The 20,879-nt window shown below is 40.2% G+C and overlaps 1 protein-coding gene across 12 annotated transcripts in view; it reads left to right on the forward strand.

Annotated features, from left to right (window-relative positions):
- Positions 1–20,879, forward strand: part of ALPK1 (alpha kinase 1) — a 121,539-nt gene that overhangs the window by 8,684 nt on the left and 91,976 nt on the right. For 2 of the 12 annotated variants that reach the window (XM_043438541.1, XM_043438540.1), the window contains exons 1-3: positions 952–1,241; positions 1,409–1,567; positions 1,789–1,877. The exons of 1 other annotated variant lie outside the window; for it this stretch is intronic. The gene's annotated coding sequence lies outside the window, so the exon portion shown is untranslated. Of the gene's footprint in view, positions 1–951; positions 1,242–1,408; positions 1,568–1,788; positions 1,878–10,074; positions 10,120–20,879 lie in introns of those variants that run through there. 9 more of the 12 variants (XM_043438548.1, XM_043438549.1, XM_043438542.1 and 6 more) reach the window with 7 other exon arrangements.

The following is a 20,879-nucleotide window of genomic DNA, read 5'->3' on the forward strand; positions in this document are numbered from 1 at the left end:
ACACTAATATGATTTTTTTTGGTTAGAGGAGCCCAGTGGATTATGAGATCCCCAGTAGATATGATCCTGGAATCCCCAGTCACTTACTATGAGAGCCAGAGGCTATGGAAGCAGGAAGAAAAGGGCCAGTTTGGGAGAGTGAGTTGTTCTACCAGGGCTTCCATGGTGGCTCAGACTGTAAAGAACCTGCCTGCAATGCAGGAGACCCAGGTTCGATGCCTGGGTTGGAAAGATCCCCTGGAGAAGGAAATGGCAACCCACTCCAGTACTCTTGCCTGGAGAATCCCACGGACAGAGGAGCCTGGCAGGCTACAGTCCGTGGGGTTGCAAAGAGTCGGACACGACTGAGTGACTGAGTAACACTTAAAACTTTTTTTTCTTTGTATTAGTCATTTACTTTCTCAGTTTTGGGGAAATATATCAAAAGGGCTCTACCAAGATTTATGAAATTACTTCTAATGAAAGCTTTTATTCCTTCACTTGAGAGGACACTTCTTTAACCCAGCAGGCTCAGAAAGGACTGAGAAAATTAAAAGTATTGACATCAATGATTTTTTTCAATAAAATGTTAAACATTTACCAAACTTTTCATGTACTTTTGTTATTTTTTGTCAGAATTTGGAGCACAGATTTATATTGAAGGATGATGTCCACTATGTGATGCAATTAGACAGTCCTCACTGTTAAATCAAGCAGCCTGATGAGATTTTCTATGAGATAAATTCCAACCTCATTTTTCAACCCCCCAAAAACTTGGTAATATAGGTGTCCTCGTGACAAGCTCAGTTGTAGACACTAATTCTAAAATAGAGTACTGAATGGAGCCTTAACATGAATTTCTTTTGATAATAGATCAAAAACAATGTCATGTTCATTTCTTCTTGCTGACATTCTCTCAGTGGACTGGCTCTCCATTCTGACTCAATCCAAATAAGGAGTTTTCTTGCACTTTCTTAAGAAGAAGGAATTTCTCTGTAGCAATACAACTCCCAGAATACCTTTCACTAAAGCAATTCCTAAAGGGGAGTTTCTTATGGTGCAGAACTGCTGAAAAGTCCCTGAGCTGAATTACACAATCAAACTCTGAGACAATAACAGGCCATGTTTTCTTTTAAATCCCTACTTCCTGAAATGGAGGCTGTTTATGAGAAACAGTATATTTCAGGGAACTCGTGCTATAATTAACTTTTAAGAGTTAGACTTGCTGGTTTAAAGTGTATTTCCTCTTCCTCGAGATAATGGTGAGTATCAGTCTTTTAATGACAAAAATGCAGTATGCTGCTGCTGCTAAGTCACTTCAGTCGTGTCCGACTCTGTGCGACCCCATAGACGGCAGCCCACCAGGCTCCCCCGTCCCTGGGATTCTCCAGGCAAGAACGCTGTAGTGGGTTGCCATTTCCTTCTCCAGTGCATGAAAGTGAAAAGTGAAAGTGAAGTCGCTCAGTCGTGTCCGACTCTTCGGGACCCCATGGACTGCAGTCTACCAGGCTCCTCTGTCGATGGGATTCTCCAGGCAAGAGTACTGAAGTGGGGTGCCATTGCGTTCTGCAAAATGCAGTATACGTGGGTATAAAAGAATAATTTTTAAGGAAGTATTTTCTTAAATTGTGATCCTGTTTCCATCCGGTAGTCTTCTCTACATTTAAATAACATTGGAGTTTCTAGAACATTTGCATTTCTGAAAACTCCCTAGAAAGGGAGGAGGAGTGGGGGGCGGGGAAGGGCCACCTGTAGTGGTGTTAGGTTATTAGGAAGAGAAGAAAAGAAACCGTTGTTTTTTTTTTAAAGGTTTAAATGATGACATCCTCAAGTCCGAAGGCATGCTAGAGCTGCTAGTGAAAATCTGGCTTCATTTATTACTGAACTGAGGTGTTTGAGTAAGTAGTTGGGATTACTTATTTGAAAAATTAACCCTGGGACGTTTGGCTGAAGTATGTAGGTAGTGATAACAGCAGCTATCACTTTTATGATGGCTCAATAATTTCTCCAGGAAACAGATAAGGCTGCAGAATTACACTTCTCAGTTGGGAAGAACCAAGGGGAATTCAGCATATAGAGAAGTATTATGTAGAGGGAAAATATCTAGAAAAATTAAAATTCTTTGTATTTCTACTCCAAAGAGTCTTTCCATTCCAAAGTGTTTTCATTAAAATGCCAATATTAGCATTTAAATTTAGGGCTCCAAATGACTTTGGAAAGCCACAGATTAAAAACCTTTAGAATTGTTTGGAATTTGCAGGTGGGTGAGTGTGCAAAGAGGCAGGATCAGAAAGGAGGGGACTTTATGTCACAACATAATGGCATCTCTGTACTATTGTCTTCTGTTTGCCTCTGCCTTTTCTTTTTACTTGGTACAGCTAGTACTCTTAGGAGAAACAATATCCACTTTTGGTTGGCTGATACTTCATTGTTATAAATATTTTTAATTCCTCACGTGTAATCACTTTTGCTGTACAAGTCCATACATGATGTTTCAGCATGGTCTCCACATTCTTTTGTTTCTCCTCTTTCTTCCCTGCGATCTAAAAAGAGCAATAGTAGTCGTACCACAGAAGCTGTGTTCCCCTAGGTCTGATTGGTGTGTCAACAGATTATGTGACTGGTGACTGTATGGTGTGCATTATTTGGGGTAAGGGTGGGTGTAGGTTAATTTACCACTTGGAAGACACACCAGACCTAATTGTCAAACCAAGTCTTTATATCCACTTTCTATCCAAAAAAATTTGTCTCTCTTCTCATCTCTTCTGTCCAAAATCTATCAACCTGTAGCTTCAAAGAAACAAAATACTTTAAATTATTCTAGCAATAATTTACTTTCTACTTCAAATGTCTTTTTGAACCTGAGATCAATTCTTCAATTCTGGTGTCAGCAAGACACCAGAATTTTATAGCATCCACTTGCATGAGTAGGGAGACAATAAATATATAAAAATATCTTTTGAAGTTGAAAAAGCCATATGTAAATTATGATGGATATTATAAAATCCCACACAAAATAATACTGTGTAATGAGCACATCTGACTTGTTAAGCTGTAACACTCTCCCTTCAAGTGCTGTGTGATCTAAGCTTGGGTTTAGAACCTGGAATTTTTATTAAGAGGAAGTGTGTGCATCTCAAGATATTTCTGAAATTCCATGGCTTCTCCCATTCCTAAAGAATTTCACTGACCCCTTTCCCAGAACACAGCACATACACTGCTTTTCCTGTCCTTTAGTCTATTTCAGAAAATGATGGCTTTTCAAAATAAAATGTTCATTGGAAATGCTTTTATCTCCTGAGTTTTAAGTGTCTAGGTTGAAGAACTTTAACAGGACTGCACATTCAAACTTTTGGTGTAAACTAATTCCGCAATCTTTTTATTGCATTTGTTGCCTCTCTATACTCTGTTCTTTGTTACTGACGTGCGAGCATGCTCAGTTGCTAAGTCGTGTCCGGCTCTTTGGTGACTCCATGGACTGTAGCACAGCAGGCTTCTCTGTCAATGGAGTTTTCCAGGTAAGGATACTGGAGAGGGTTGCCATTTCCTCCTCCAAGGGATCTTCTCAACTCAGGGATCAAACTCTCTTCTCCTGCATCTCCTGCATTGGCAGGCAGATTCTTTTCCACTGAGTCACCTGGGAAGTCCCTTTTAATTGACAGTGACATCTATTTCTGCAATGTTGCTTTGGAGATCACTTTGTTTCTAGAGTTCTATGGGATAGACAGATTTAAAAGTAAGAATACTATCTGACGCTGTCGTTCTTCTATGGCTGAAGAACAGAAAGAGATGATCATAGCTTAAATATCGGTTACATATTAATTTAATTTGCCCAAAATATGGTATACAAACCACCAATTTTAGATGACACATATCCCAACTTTGAAAATTTGAGTTGTGCTTAGTTCAAGGTACATTGAAAACGTAATTAGCTTTTAAAATCTATAATTTCATGGATATTATTGCTCAGGAAGATGTTAAGTAACAATAAATTTACTATTGATTTTAAGGAAATGATTAAGTAAAAACTATTACAGGTAATATGCAGATATAGTAAAGATTGTGAAGGTGGCACGTAAATGGCTAAAGTTTTGGAAATACGGCCCTAACATGTTTGAGAAGTGGATATTTTCTGAACCAGTGAAGTATCTTTGAACTTCACTGGTCCTTGGTGACAGATTTCAGTGTTAACATGATCTGTTGAATTGCCTAATTATAGATGTACAAAATATAGATAGATAAAGAAATGCTTTATCAAACTTATCATATCTACAGCCCTCACCACTTGTCATAAAATTGAAGAGATGCAGAATCTAGCTAATAGTTTTTGAAATAAGAATCATAGAGAGGATGAATTATCCAGAGTAAGTGTTATGGCTCCATTCTGCCTGTTTCACTGAGACACCATTATCTCTGAAATTGGGGTGGGGTGGGTGGGAGTTGGGGAGGACACGGTAAATATCTTCTAGGTCCAGGGCCATTAATATATCATGGTATGTGCCAGTGACCATTAAAATAGTCATACTGGCAATTTTAAGGAATTCATTCTAGGGAGGAAGTAATTCTAAATCCCATGGAGAACATGTAGCTCCTATGCTAGCAGACCAGTCTGACACTGATCCTCAGTTACTTGCTGCTGAATTTTGAGAGAGGTGAAATAGGATTGTAGGATCACAGAGCTGGAAAGGACTTTAGAGTCCTTAGCAAACCCTCCTAATTCAAACGTTTTTCTTTTCCTAACATTCTTTTTTAAATTTTATTTTTAAATAAATTTTTAAAAAGAATACATAAAATTGTTTTATACTGGAGTATAATTTACAATGGTGTGTTAGTCTCAGGCGTACAGCAAAGTGATTCCATTATATGTGTATATATATATATTCTTTTTCAGATTCTTTCCCATCTAAGAATTACAGAGTATTCAGTAGAGTTCCCTGTGCTATACAGGGGGTCTTTGTTGATTATCTATTTTATATGTACTAGTGTGTATATGTTAATCCCAATCTCCTAATTTATCCCCCACCACTCCACCTTTCCCATTTGGTAACTTTAAGTTTGTTTTGAAGTCTGTGAGTCTGTTTCTGTTTCATAAATAAGTACTTTTGTATCATTTTTTTTAGATATCACATATAAGTGATGTCATACTATTTTCATCTTTCTCTGTCTGACTTACTTCACTTAGCATGATAATCTCTAAAACTCCCCCAATTTTAAAAGTGAGGAAAGTGAGGTCTTGCCTAAATTCACACAACTAGTTTGTGACACAGGCAGAATTAGAACCAGATCTCCTAATGTGTGATGAATGAAAAGAGACTGGGAGCAAGAGAATCCATGGGATTCTCCAGGCAAGAACACTGGTGTGGATTGCCATGCCCTCCTCCAGGGGATCTTTCCAACCCAGGATTCAAACCTGCATCTCCTGAGTCTCCTGCATTTCTGGTGGATTCTTTACCGCTGAGCCACCAGGGAAGCCCCTCTAAATAATAATATAAATGTTTATTATTCAGGCTTCCCTGATGGCTCAGGGGTAAAGAATCCATCTACAGTGCAGGAGATGCAGGAGATACAGCTTCTGTCCCTGGGTCAGGAAGACCCCCTGGAGAAGCAAATGACCGACTCCAGCATTCTTGCCTGGAAAATCCCATGGACAGAGAAGCCTGGTGGGCTACAGTCCACGGGGTCGCAAAAGAGTTGGACATGACTGAGTATGCACACATTCGTTATTAATTAATGCATATTTATTAAGCATATTCTGTGCCGTAGTCCACCCCCTCCCCCGGCCGCCCTATCTATGGTTTTGCTCTTCATGCTTTTAGTTACTCTTGACCCAGAAATACTAAATGAAAAAATTCAGAAATTCCTAAGTTTTATTTTTTGAATTCTTTTTAATTTAAAAAGAAAACCTTTTAGCTGTGCTGGGTCTTCGTTGCTGAGCGGGCTTTTCTCTAGGTGCTGGGGGTGGGGGGCTCCTCTCCTCACTGCAGCGTCTTGTTGCGGAGGAGCACCGGCTCTCGGAGAGTGGGCTTCAGTAGCTGCAGCCCGTGAGCTCAGCATTTGCAGCTCCTGGGCTCTGGAACACAGGCGCAATAGTTGTGGTGCCTGGGCTTATTTGCTCCTCAGCATGTGGAATCTTCCCAGAGGGAAGGGATCAAACTTGTGTCTCCTGCAATGGATTCTTTACAACGGAGCCATCAGGCGCTTGCTAAGTCGCTTCAGCCATGTCTAACTCTGCAACTCTAGGGACTGTACCCGCCCCCAGGCTCCTCTGTCCATGGGATTCTCCAGGTAAGAACACCGGAAGGAGTTGCCAAGATCTCCTCCGGGGAATCTTCCCAACCCAAGGAGGGAACACACATCTGTCTCCTACACTGGCGGGCCAGTTCTTTACCTTTGGCACCACCAGGGACAAACCCCTGAAATATTAAATTACCTTCCCTTTTGAGCAGCGTGAGGAAATCCTGCGCTCTGGCCCAGGCGTGAATCTCGTGATTTGAGTGTTTGTGGAGCGCTGCCCACTGTTAGTCACCTGGCGGCCATCTTGGTTATCCAAAACACTGTCACAGCAGCAAGTCGGCCTTATTTTACTTAATAATGGCCCTAAAGAGCCAGAGTAGTGACATTGGCAATTCAGGTATGCCAAAGAGAAGCCATAAAGTGCTTCCTCTAAGTGGAAAGATGAAAGTTCTTGACTTAGTAAGGGAAGGAAAAAAATTGTATGCTGAATTTGCTAAGATCTACTGTAAGGACACGCCTTCTATTCACGAAATTGTGAAGAAAGAAAATAAAATTTGTGCAAGTTTGGCTGCCACACCTCAAATTGCAAATGTTTTGACATAGTTTGAGCTTAATGTGTAGTTAAAGTAGAAAGGCATTAAATTTATGCAAAAAGTTATTTTGAGAGAGAGACAACATTCATGTAACTTCTTTTACAGTGTATTGTTACAATTGTTCTCCTTTATTATTAGTTATTGTTATTCTTCTGCTGTGCCTAATTTATAAATTAAACTTTGTCATAGATATGTATGTAGGGTATATACAGGGTTTGATACTGTCAACCAAAATTTGATTAACAATAAAGAAGAAAACATTGTTAGTACTGAAGAAAGGAAAAACTTGATCATTGCATTCCCACCTTTGAGGTCTGGATAATGTATTGGGCTAGTGATAAAGAAACTGCCTGCCAATGCAGGAGACATAAGACACACAGATTCAATCCCTGGGGTGTGAAGATCCCCTGGAGGAGGGCATGACAATCCACTCAAGTATTCTTGCCTGGAGAATCCTGAGAATCCCATGGACAGGGGAGCCTTTATAATGCAGATGAACACTGCACACTAAACGGGGAGGGAGAAGGCCCAAATGGAGGGAGAATTTTATGCTTAAATTTTCTTGTCTTCCTTTAAAATATAAATTTTATCCCATCAGTTCTGTCCATGGTTTCAGGCATCCACTGGGGTGTCTTAGAAACAATCTCCTGTGGATACGGGGAGACTACCATATGTCACTCTTATTGCTACAAGACTTATATACATTTATTTTATTTAATACTCACTACAGTTTGTGAGACAGGCACTATTATTCATCATATTTACTTAATAAATGGTAACAGGGATTATTTCCACCTCTTTGCTATGCTGTTAACATCATGCAATACACTTCCTCTACCTCTAATTCCAACCATTTACTAGAACTCTGCCAATTGTCTCTTAATATCCCTTCTGAGTAAGATGATACATGTGCCAAACCAGACTTTCCCCAGTACCTGCAACTCTGTCTGCCCTCCACTTGCCTTCCTGACTTGAACAGATAACTCCAAAGGAGGTTCTGACCTTACCCCAGGCTCCTGCATCCTGCTATCAAGTGCACCGTGCCGGCCACATACACAAGAGGAGAGATCTTTTCTTAGGAACACTTTGATAAACGCTAACAGTTACTACTGAGGGTTGGGATTAGTCATCTGTGTTAGGTGGGATGTGGGGGGCAGGCAAAGTGGTGAGGAAGTCTAGTTCTGAAGTAGGGCTGACAGAGAAAACACATGCAGAAACTGTCTCTGAGTTAACCATAGGATATGAGTGAAAGAGGAGAAGGCAATGGCACCCCACTCCAGGACTCTTGCCTGGAAAATCCCATGGACAGAGGAGCCTGGTAGGCTGCAGTCCATGGGGTCGCGAAGAGTTGGACACGACTAAGGGACTTCACTTTCACTTTTCACTTTCATGCATTGGAGAAGGAAATGGCAACCCACTCCAGTGTTCTTGCCTGGAGAATCCCAGGGACGGGGGAGCCTGGTGGGCTGTCGTCTTCGGGGTCACACAGAGTCGGACACGACTGAAGCGACTTAGCAGCAGCAGCAGCAGCAGCAGCGTGAGTAAAAGAAGCGCCACCAAAATAAGTATGGAGTCACAATGTTTTGTTAAATCACTTCTGAATGTTATCTAGGCATCACAGTTGAGAGAGATATCAGACTGCTTGATTATAGTCAAAGAATACTTAAATTTTGAGAACTTACACTTTTTAAAGCTTCATTATAAATATTGTAACTATGCAGAGAAATAGTGCTATCAAACTATAATGCTTATTTCTTAGTGCAACCATGGGTAATTCTTCTTTTTTACCATATTTTTTCTCCAAATTTTCTACAATAACAGTTTTGCTCTCATAATAAAATGTTTCAAAATTCTAGATTCTTAAAAAATACATCAGAAATAACTGTGGTACAACCTTAAAATCTTTTATGATTTAAAAACTTCTTGATCATGGCTTCTGGGAAGCATCTGGTAGGCTGGTAATAACTCTCATATGCAAGCTAATAGCCACCATGTGTGAAAAGGGAAGTTGGAGTGAAAGAAAAGCATTGCTTATTATGCAACAGATTTCAGAAGTTCCACAGCATCTTAACATCATAATTCCCACAAGTCACAGTTGTCAGAGGAAAGACTTTTTAGACTGAAGCTGCATGCATACAAAGTAAAAGACTCAGTGGACATGAGGGAACCAAGGAGTTCCCCTGGCCAAATTTTTCCCCAAAGATGTATCCCTTCCAATCACCCCATCTGCTTCCACTCAGCCTCTCTGACCACACAGTTCATCTAAGAGCTGGCCTTTCATTTCATTCGCCTGGAAAGGGAGAGTCATTAGCTGAGGCAGATCAGGATTTCAGTGTGAACATTTTTGCAAATGTGATGCTTATTGAATATCCAAGGGCACATAATCAAACAAACAGTTGAAAATATGCTTCTGTAAAGTTCAAGAGAGGTTTGAGTAGGAGAGAGGAAATAGATGATTTTCACCAATACATGTTTTTTAAAGTATTAGTCACTCAGTCGTGTCCAACTCTTTGTGACCTCGTGGACAGTGAGCCCACCAGGCTCCTCTGTCCATGGAATTCTCCAGGCAAGGATACTGGAGTGGGTAGGCGTTCCCTTCTCCAGGGCATCTTCCCCACCCGGGGATCGAACCCATGTCTCCTGCATTACAGGCAGATTCTTTTCCATCTGAGCCACCAGGGAAGCACATGTTATTTAAAACCATAAACTAAATGAAACCACCAAGGAGTGGATTTAGACTTGAGAAAGCAGGAGGGCCAGAGACTGAGCCTTTGCACATTCCAACATGATGGGATTTAGAAGAGGAAGAGAACCAGTCAAAAGGGCCATGAAGGGCTGACCTGTAATGTTGGAGGAAAACCAAAAGACTGTGGTGTCCTGGAGGGCGGTAGAGGAGGCAGGGTCTGCGTCACATGCTGCTGGTGTGTTGACTAAGATGAGGAATGAGAACAGACCGTTGGATTTAGGTATGTAGAGTTCATCAGTGACTTTAATCAAGGCATTTTCAGTAGAGTGATGGAACCAAAGTCTGATTGGAGTAATAGTTGTCTTCCTGTGTATCGAAAGTGAGGAACGGTGATGACCAATTGTAACTTCTCCACTCTCTCGGGGGACAAAGGAACATGAGTTTCTTCTGTTCTCTTATCTGGATGTTTCAGATAGCAAGCATGCAACAATGCTTATGACACAATGCAGGAAATAAAAAAGTAGAGATTGTTTCTTACTGTGTTTGTTCAAAGGCCTCTGTGTTTAATTTTTTTTTAACTAGGAAGTTCTAAATCAGAAATGGATTGAAATCTAACACAGATTTGGGGTAAGTTTTCATATGAATCTTTTGAATTAAATTATTTTTTTCCTAATATATATAACTCCTAATATATAACTTCCTAATATATTATAACTCTATATAGTCACTGTAGAAAATATGAAAAGAGGAAAATAATCAAAAAGTATTACTTTAGAGGCAAAAATTCAATATTTTGGTGTATTTCCTTCTGATTAACTTTTTATGTTTCCCTTATTTTTTAATTGGTGGAAAATTGCTTTACAATTTTGTAAAACAGTGCGAATCAGTCATAATTATATGTATATCCCTTCTCTCCTTAACCTCCCTCACTTCCGCCTATCCCACCCCTCTGGGTCATCACAGAAAGCCAGGTTGGGCTCCTTGGCTACTGACTGTTTTTAAATTATTTGCATGAGTTGTGGTAAAATACACATGAAGTTTACTTTTGTAACTGTTTTTACATGTACACTTCTAAGTGGTATTAATTTACATTCACATTGTTGTGCTACCGTCATTCCCATCCATCCACTGAATTCTGTCCATCTTGTACAGTCAAACAATCACTTTTCATTCTCCCCTCCACCCAGCCCTGGCAACCGTCATTCTACTTTCTGTCTCTATGAATTTGACAACTCTAGGTACCTTGTGTGAGTAGAATCATGCAGTATTTGTCCTCTTGTGACTTATTTATTTCACTTAGTCTGATGTTCTCAAGTTTATGCTTATTGTAGCCATTGTCAAAAGTTCCCTTTTAAGGCTGAATAGTATTCCATCATATGTATATACCACATTTCTCTTATCCATTTATCTGTCAATGGACATATAGTTTGCTTCCATCTTTTTTGGCTATTGTGAATAGTGTTGTTATTAACATTGTGCATGGATATCTCTTCAAGTCTCTGCTTTCAGTTATTTTGGGTATGTACTTGGAAGTGTAATTGCTGGATCATATGATTTTTCTATGTTTTAATTTTTTGAAGAACCATCATGCTGTTTTCCATAGCAGCTGTACCATTTTGTAGTCCCACCAACAGTGTGCTAGGGTTCCAACTTCTCCACATTGTGGCCAGCACTTTTTCTGTTCCTGTTTTTTTTTTCATAGTAGCCATTCTAATGGGTGTGAGGCAGCATCTCATTTCAATTTTAATCTTCATTTCCTAATGGTTAGTAATGGTGAGCTTATTCATTTCCTTAATGGTTAGTAACAGGAAGCTTATCTTTTCCTATGCTTATTGAGCTTATCTTTTCCTATGCTTGTTGGTCATTTGTATATCTTCGTTGGAGAAATGTTGAAGTCCCTTGACTAATTTTTCAATTGGGTTGTTTGTGTTGTTGGGTAGTAAGAATTCCTTGTATATTCTGGATATAAACTCCTTATCAGTTATATTATTTGCAAATACTTGCCCCATTCCATGGGTTTCCTTTTCACACTGTTTACTGTGTCCTTTGATGAACAAAAGTTTTCTAATTTGATGTAATCCAATTTTTCTAAAAACGGCAGACCCCCAGTTTTATTCTTCTTTTTAAAGGTTGTTTCGATTATTTAGGGTCCCTTGAGGTTTTATATGAATTTTAGGGTGGATTTTTGCTATTTCTGGAAAAAAAATCATTGATCCTCAGTGACTTTTTAAAATATAATTGCTATCATGCTGTATGAACTAATTTATATTCTATTTTTTCTTACTTAACATTATAATATAGTTATTCCATTAAAATATAAACATTAGTTCATTTTATTGAAACACTTCATAGAGATACTTTACAATGACTACAGGAAAGAAAATAAACAAATGGAAGTATACCCAAAAGATTAGAAAATATTTATGCTTCAAATAGTGTGACCTCTGTATACTTTGGATACTATAATCATAAAAATGAGAAAAATTTTATTTGACCCATGTCAGAGTGTTAAGATGCAATATTTACACTGAGTCGGAAGGAATGACAAGCAATTGTATTAGTTTAAAAGTCTGTTACAATGTGTATTTATGCTACTTTTGACCAAATACAACTCTGGAATTCATTTATTTACTCAGGAAACATTACTGTGTCCCTGTAGTTTTTGAAGCCCTGGAAACCTAGATTTAAATTAGGTATGGTCTGGGGAATTCCATGGACTGTATATAGTCCATGGGGTCACAAAGGGAAGTGACATGACTGAGTGACTTTCACTTTCACCTTCAGGGAAAGGGAATAAATACTAAAATTTCATTAAAATCTCGAATGTGTCATAAGCAGTGCAGGATCTTAGTTCCCCAACCAGGGATGGAAACTGTGCTCCCTGCAGTGGAACCGTAGAGCCTTAACCCTGGACTTCCAGGAAAGTTTTGTTCATTTTAGAAAAGCAAATAAAATAGAATAATTGGGGCATTCGCTGGCAGTCCAATGGGTAGGACTCTGTGCTTTCACTGATGAGGGCACAGGTTCAATCCCTGGTCAGGAAAGTAAGGCCCCCTGCAAGCTGTGTGACACAGCCAATAGATTAAAATAAATAAATAATTTAACAATAAGGTCTTATGGTATAGCACAGGGAACTACGTTTAATACCTTGTAATAAACCATAATGGAAAAGAATAGGAAAAAAAGAAATATATGTCTAACTCAGTCACTTTGCTAAACAGCAGAAATTGGCACAATATTGTGAATCAACTATACTTCAACTTTAAAAAATTAAAAAAGAGCTGAGTTACCTATCGAAGGTGACAGGAAGAGTGAGTGGCAAGACTGCAATACAAGCTCAGGATTGTCTACCTCCAGCTCATGCCCTTTTCACTCTCCCAGGCTGCCTTTCAGCAATCATGACCTGAAAGGAGGCTGGAGTATATACAACTAACTTATATGAACAAAAAACTGTGATGGCACATACTTAACACTAGGTAAGAGTCAAGAAAGGTTTTAGAGAGGTGGCACTATAAAACTCAAAAACTGAAGATTTCACTAAAGATGGGGAGAACCGCCTTCGTTCATTCATTCATCTGTTCACAAACCTGCACTGAGCTTCCCCCGTGTGTTAGTCACACGGCCAGCTCCAGCCGTGTGCTGGAGATTCAAAAGAGAACCAGTAAGACCCTGCCACTCTCAGGCCTCACAGTCTCTTGGGAGACAATTAAGTAACTGATGTATAACAGAGCCTTTGGACGAAGCTCTGCCACAGAGTCAAAAGCGACAGAGTGCTATGGGATGCTGTTCCGGGACGCGAAGGGCAGGTGCTCAAGGGCAGAAACTGTGCCACATTGCTTGCAGAGCTGAGCAAGGCAGGGTGGACTCTCCAGGCCAAGATCAGAGGCCTAGACTTCATCCCAGCAGCAACAGAAAGCCAGCAGACTTGTTAAGTAGAGAAGTGACGGTGTTCTGTTTTTAAGAAGCTATCTGGCAGACCCTGAGGGGTGGAGCGTGGAAAACAGAGAGAGGCAGATAGCAGGAAAACCAGTGTGAACTGGAGAGGACCTGGAACAGGCAGCAACAGCAGAGACAGACAGAGGGGAGACCGCATTTATGAAAAGTTCATCAGGCTTCATCGGCTGCAGGATGTATAGTGAGAATAAGGTAGCAATCAAGACAAGAGCATGAACAAAGGCTTCAGTTAATGTGTATGTTCAGAACCACTGCATTATTTGCTGGCGAAGGACCTCTGGAGCATTTCATAAACAGATAATACTCTTTTAATTACCAGTATATCTTTAATATAGTCACTCTAAAATACTCTAATAGTTCAATAGATCTTTTTTTTTTTCTCTCAAGGCATTTAAACATGCCTTGCAATGCTAGTGAATGAGTGAAAATCGTTCAGTCATGTCCGATTCTTTGCGACTCCATGGAACTATACAGTCCATGGACTTCTCCAGGCCAGAATACTGGAGTGGGTAACCTTTCCCTTCTCCAGGGGATCTTCCTAACCCAGGGATCGAATTTAGGTCTCCCACATTGCAGGTGGATTCTTTACCAGCTGAGCCACAAGGGAAGCCCTTGTTAGCACTATTTCTCCATAGCACAGTGTGATTTTTATTGTTGTTACAATGGAATATCATAGAGGTGAAACAGTGGATTATTTTTTTCTGTACTGAAATTCAAAACAATTAATGGATTTTTACTGAAACAGGGTTAAAAAAAGATTGTTGGTTAGGTAAATGGTATGTGTCACTATTTTAATGTTTCAAAAAGGTTTTCCAGTTTCTTACACGGTGACTGTCTTGTGATTTATTTATAACTTTTTTGTTTTGTGGAGTGCCATATTTGTTTTCATTCGTAAGTAAAAATACGCGTGCGTGAACAGTCACTCATGTCCAGCTCTGCGATCCCACTGACTGTGCCTCTCTAGGCGCCTCTGTCCATGGGATTTTCCAGGCAAGAACAGTGGAGTGGATTGCCATTTCTTTCTCCAGGGGGTCTTCCTGACCCAGGAACTGCACCTGTGTCTCCTGCATTGCAGGTGGATTCTTTACCCCTGAGCCACCAGGGAAGCCCAAGTAAAAATGATCATGTATTAAGAGTTATCTCATATGCCTAAGCTGTTATGTGCCACCAGAAGAGGGCAGCAGTGAGGCACTATAAAGAATAATATTTACAGATTCTTCAGTGCAGACAGTTAAGACCATGATTTGAATGAATGGATACATTCCTTCTGGCTAACATCCTAATTAACTGGCTTATTTTCTGAGCTAGAGACTATGACATAAACATTGCTACAGAAATTTCAGAAAATCTGATGATCTCATAATGCAATGAGATGAGAAATTTATGGAAATTTCTATTAAAACTGTTGAAGATTAACACTAAGAAATACTCTGAAAATTTTACATCAGTTCGAAAGGAAGAGATTGGAGGATGAGTTAAAAGTAAGCATGCTGTTTCTTGTAATTTCAACAGTGTATGCAGAGAATGTAATAGTTTACAGAGACAATAAAAGGCATCTTATCTTCTTTGAACATTATAGATATTCATGAAATAAAAAGAAGCATTTCCAGTTTATCATATATGCAGTAAGCAATGAGTGGCATTAATCAACTAACAGAGGCTGCCCATATTTAGCCAGTATCTTCTTTTAGAAACATTTAACAACCACAACTTTTGAAATTGAACTATAGTTGATTTACAATGTTGTGCTAATTTCTGCTATACAGTGAAGTGATTCAGTTATACATATATATCCAGATATATATCCATTCTTTTTTAAAAAAATATATGCTTTTCTATTATGGCTTATCACAGGCTATTGAATGTAGTTCTCTATGCTATTCAGCAGGTCCTTGTTATCTATCCATCTAAATATAATAGTTTGCGTGGGCTAACCCCAGACTCCCACTCCATCCCTCCAACACACCTCCTTCCCCTTGGCAATCACACATGAGCAAGTATTTTTTGAATACCTTTATGTGCTAGGAATTGTTTTCGGTGTTGAATATCCCAGGCTATAGGACAGAACAAAACAGGCACATTCCCTGACCTGTTGAAGGGTATAATATAGTGGGGAAGGTAGACTTTAAACAAAACCTCACAATTATTCATTAGTTATAGGTGAGAGAAAAAATGGAAAGCTGTCTACCACAGGGCCATAAATAAATTAGTTTGGGCTCAACCCCCAAGTTGGAAAGTAAATAAAATTTTTAAAAGGACTCAAGAACAACTTCTCTGAAGTTCTTAACACCCATTTGTATTATCCATGTGTTTTAACAATACATAAAGTGGATCAGGTAAAATTTACAGATGTGTGAAAACAACATTGCAAAAGAATATTTGGGTAGTTGATAAGCAGCAATAAAACACTTTGCCAGTTTGAAGTGTTATAAAATGCCCCGAGCCTCACTGACCACCTCAATCAACTCCACCAGTCATCAGGCTAGCCTGAGCTGCCGCTGAGACTCTGTTCTCTCTTGATCCACTCTAAACTACAGATCCCTATCAAGACTGAAAAACTGGTGTGTGATTATAATCCCCCTCTTCTTTTTCGTTTGTCTTCATTGGCAGTTTGCCCAGGCTGTGAGCCCAGTCTAGACCCCAATTCCCAGTTTTCCCAGGCTGTGAGTCCACTTCTAGACTCTCTAGCTTCCCTGTGAGTCTAGACCCCTTGGTTAAATTAGGTTATCTAAATTTCTACAAGCACTATAGACTTCTGTTTGGTCTCTGACCTCCATTGTATACACTTCCCAGACCCGGGTTCGCTCAGCTCTCTAGGCCTGAGCTAATACAGTGCCCCAGCTGACTCTGCTGGGGTCCATTATGAGGAACCATAGCTGGCTCTGAGAGATGCTTATCGACTCTTTTCTTCATCCTTAATTGTCTTTTCAATTCTCCACAGCACTTGTTTCAATCCAGACTCTCTCTTTTCAAGCTGAATTTACTCCTGCCAAATTTCCTTGTATCTGACTCATAGGTTACCAGATTATACATGGAAAATGCTCAGATTTTCTCTGAATCATTAGTCATTTGTTCCCCCTTCCATTCTGCCTCAGAAAAACAATATTCTACCTTGTATTCAAGCCTACTCCTTCTGTGTTAAAGTGACATCTTTTTACCTTCTTTGTGACTTGTCTCATTATTCCTTGTCCCTTTCTTTCATTTCTCTTTTTTAAAAATTTTCCCTTCTGACATCATCTCCTTAGCCTGCACACATATTCAAATTGAATCATTCTTTATGAAATAGTCATTTCCTTTGAGACTATATTCTATCTTTTCCCTTCTTTTACAGCAGCACTTCTCAAAATAGTAGTCTATATTTAAGTCTACATTCATCCCTTTCACTTCCTTGTTTAACACTCATCCATCAACTTCTGTCCTCTTCTGAAACGTCTGTTTACAGAATCGATGGGAACTTCCCAATCACCCAATCTAGTTGCCACTTCCTAGTCACTCCCTGGGGCTTCCTGCAGAACTTGTTCCACAGTATCTTGTCTCCGCAGTCTCCTGGTTCTCACACTTGGCGGGCTACTTCTTTTGCAGGCTACTGTTTTACTACTTGGCTTCTGGAAGTCTAGAAGTCCATGTCCTCTGCACACCCTAACTTTGCCTCCTTTATTCTCATGTAATGGCTTCAAGTATTGCCCCTTATTCCCAAGTTTATCTCCTGTTCTAATCTCTCTCCTGGGTTTAACTCACATTTCCCACCTCTTGTAGAGAGCAGTTTCTCTGTGAGGTTTCATGGGCACTTCAAACAGAACTCATCTGAACTCACCATCTCTCGGTGGCGTCCAGGCAGTCTGAACTACCTGCTGATTCCAGTCAGGATCTGCAAGATCCTTTTGCCCTTTGCTCTTGCGTGTCCCTATCCCATGCTATCTGTCTGCACTGCATCTCCTCACACCATTTCCCTTGTTTCCTATACCCTGCCTCTCCCTCATTTTTCCCACTTGTTACAGTTGCCATCCTTCAATGTTTGACTCTTGTTTTACCTTCAGAATAAATAATAACTGAACTAAATCTCCTCTTCCCTATTCTTCACCCATTCTCTGCTTAGAATTCAACTGTATCTGATCATACTCAGGCTTCTTTTGAGATACACCTTTGGGCTTGCTGTTTCTATCAAAGCCGGAGTCCTAAAAGGACTGGGACTGTCTTATTCACCTTTATATCTCTACTGCAAACCACGGCACATAGCGGAAACCCTGAACATTTTGGTTAGTTTGTGTTGTTGGAAGAAAAGTACTGCAGATCTTAATTTTTAAGAATTGTTTATTTTGAAGAGTGCAGTTTGTAATATGCAGGCTACAAATTTGGGAGATTGCAGAGAGTACAAAAACAAATATATTGACTAAAGTTGACATTTTTGCCTTTATCCTATTTCAGTTGACACAGATTTTTAGGCAATTCTACTCTGTAAGAGGCTTGTTTAAGGGTGATGAAATTCTTGGAAATCAAGATGAAGTCTCAGGGTCTGGGATTTTATTTTACTTTCCTTAGAGTTGGTGCGTTAGCCTGGTACTTTTCCACGGATGCTGACTGAAGGCATGAGACTCTTGGGTCAAAGACCAAGGACTTTACTCCTCAGAGCACAGCAAGTAGCACGACCATCATGTTGCCGTCGGTTCCTCATGTCTTTCTGGGTCGCAGGAGTGATCCTGAGCAGTCCAGACCGATGCTGGTGTGTTTGTGTTGCAGCCGGGTCACAAAGGAATCCTCTTTGGCCCAGAGGGAGACATTGCCTCACTCCTCACAGTTGCTGTAAATACAACCTGATAGATAGCCCAGAAAGGAAAGATTGGTCAGGCATTCATAACATACCCCGGCGAAGGAAACGGCACCCCACTCCAGTGTTCTTGCCTGGAGAATCCCAGGGACGGTGGAGCCTGGTGGGCTGCCGTCTATGGGGTCGCACAGAGTTGGACACGACTGAAGTGACTTTGCAGCAGCAGCAGCAGCAGCATAACATACCCAGAGTCTGCCTGCAATGCAGGAGACCCGGGTTCAATCCTGGATTGGGAAGAACCCCTGGAAAAGGAATTGGCAACCCACTCCAGTATTCTTGCCTGGAGAATCCTACAGACAGAGGAGCCTGGTGGGCGTCAGTCCATGAGGTCGAAAAGAGTCAGACAAGACTGAGCAACTAACACTTTGTCCCCTGAGAAAACAGTTCTAGATTTTAAACCCGATGAGAAGAAAAAAAAAATCAGAGGGTTAATGAGAATAAGACTTTGTAGTCTACCTGGTTTTATAACAAAATTTCTAAACACTTTACCTCATGAGAAGTGAATCTAGGACTCATATATAAAATAACCACCAACTAAATCCAAACAACCTAAGGCAATGTCTGTAACTTGCTAGGTTAGTATTACAGTAACTATAGTTTTTTACATCTGCAACCTTTTTGCCACATACTGAGTTTCTTTGAAAATGTTAAGAACTTTATACTCATCAGAGGGTTTTTATCAGGTATGACTTTTACTCTCTCAAAATGGTAAATTGAGCTGCAAATTACAGTATGCTAGTAAATTGGATTAGAATTAAACACTTCCTTAGATATGTGAAGTTGAACAAATGAAATATCTTTTCCTCTCAAGATTCTCTTGAAGGAAAGGAGTTAACCTGAAATATCTTGTCAGCGTATAGATGTGAGGTACTTGAGACAGCAGAAGGGGACAACAGAGGATGAGATGGTTGGATGGCATCACCGACTTGATGGACATGAGTTTGAGCAAGTTCCAGGAGTTGATGATAGACAGGAAAGCCTGGTGTGCTGCAGTCCATGGGGTCGCAAAGAGTCGGACATGACTGAGCAACTGAACTGAACTGAACTGAACTGACTTGAGACATGCAAGGTGGCAGCCCACACTTGAGAGGGGAGTTACTTTTTACACTGATGATTGTAACTCCTGTTTCCCAAGATCATATTAGCCCTGGTGACTAAAAAACTTAGGCAACAGTCACAAAAATTTTGTCATTGCCTATTTCGACTTTCAGCCTCTCCACTCCCCATTTTTTTCAGGACGCTTTCCAATCTTTACAAGTACTACTGCAGTGTCACTGTTGCTCTTAAAATTGGAGATTGACTGCTGCCAAGTTTCACAAATGTTTCAAGCAACCCTAAGTAATTTGAACTTCTAAGCTGCCACAAGTTATTCAGACTTTTCAAGGAAGGCCTTGTTTTTTAAGATCTCTAATTCCCTTGCTCTCTTTCTCACCCCTTGCAAGGAAAGTCACCCAGGCTTCCCTGAGGCAGAGTTATAGGGCTTTTCAGTAACTCATTCTTCACTCGGAGCCTTCCACTCCGACTCAAACTGGTTTCCAACATAGACCGTATATCTGGAGACCCTCCCACACCTCATGGTGAGTTTTCAGGCTTCCTGAGTTGCTTTCCTTTCCTTCCCTCGAGTTTATGGAAACTTTTATCATCCTTTTGTGTTTGGAATTCTTTGCAGTAGAGATGATCATCATTTCTTTCCCAGCCATATGCTCATTGCCAACATCCCATTTTCACACAGTTTGCTCTGTTGTTCTTCCCCGACTGCTGAGGTTGTCCTATACAACCCCCACCACCACAGAGTCATTGTTGCTTTAACTGATTGGACCAGGGATGGACAGGTGATGCCCACAGGTAATGAGCTGTGTGTTGTGCTAAGACTTTGTTTGTGAACTAAGGATGCTCAGACTGAGTCATTTTCTATTGAGCGCTTGAATCAGGAGGGCAAGTAAAGCCAGGGTGAGTGGATCAGATAAGGATGGTTTACAGAGAGAAATAAATTAGACTCTGTCTATTCTGTTCACCTCTGTGGTCTTTGCATCTAGCATGGTGCCTGACATAGAAGGTTTTCAGTAAGTCTTAGTGGAATGAATAAAGCAGACTGTGGTGTGTGTGTGTGTGTGTGTGTGTGTGTGAGAGAGAGAGAGAGAGAGAATGAGAGAGAGAGAATACTTTTGCCTGCTACAGCTTTCCATTTCCTGATTCCAGTCCCTCATGAAGACAACCTTCTTTTTCTGCCCTATGTCCATGAGATATCCCTATGTCCATCCAATAATTTCCCCTTTATGCTAAAGTTAGTTTGGGTGTGTTCTGTTCCTTTGCAGCTAAATTAAATCTAAGAATCTCCCAATTCAGTGGGCATGTCTCTACTTGGTCCAAGTGCACCTCACCTTTTGGGGATGAATAGAAACTCAAATTCAACCGAGAATAAAGAAAATACCTCCCCAAATAAAGCTTCTTCATCTTCTTAAAAGGCAACCTTTGAGGAAAAACATAATAGAAACTGCAGATTGAGGATCCTTTTGGAGAGAGGGTCAGACTTTAGGCATTGTTGGTTGAACATGACTTTATTTAAAGTCAGTGGAGAGTGTCAGACATGATTGGGACACTTGCCAAC

Source organism: Cervus canadensis, chromosome 19, assembly GCF_019320065.1.
Source record: "Cervus canadensis isolate Bull #8, Minnesota chromosome 19, ASM1932006v1, whole genome shotgun sequence".
Classification (NCBI taxonomy): domain Eukaryota; kingdom Metazoa; phylum Chordata; class Mammalia; order Artiodactyla; family Cervidae; genus Cervus; species Cervus canadensis.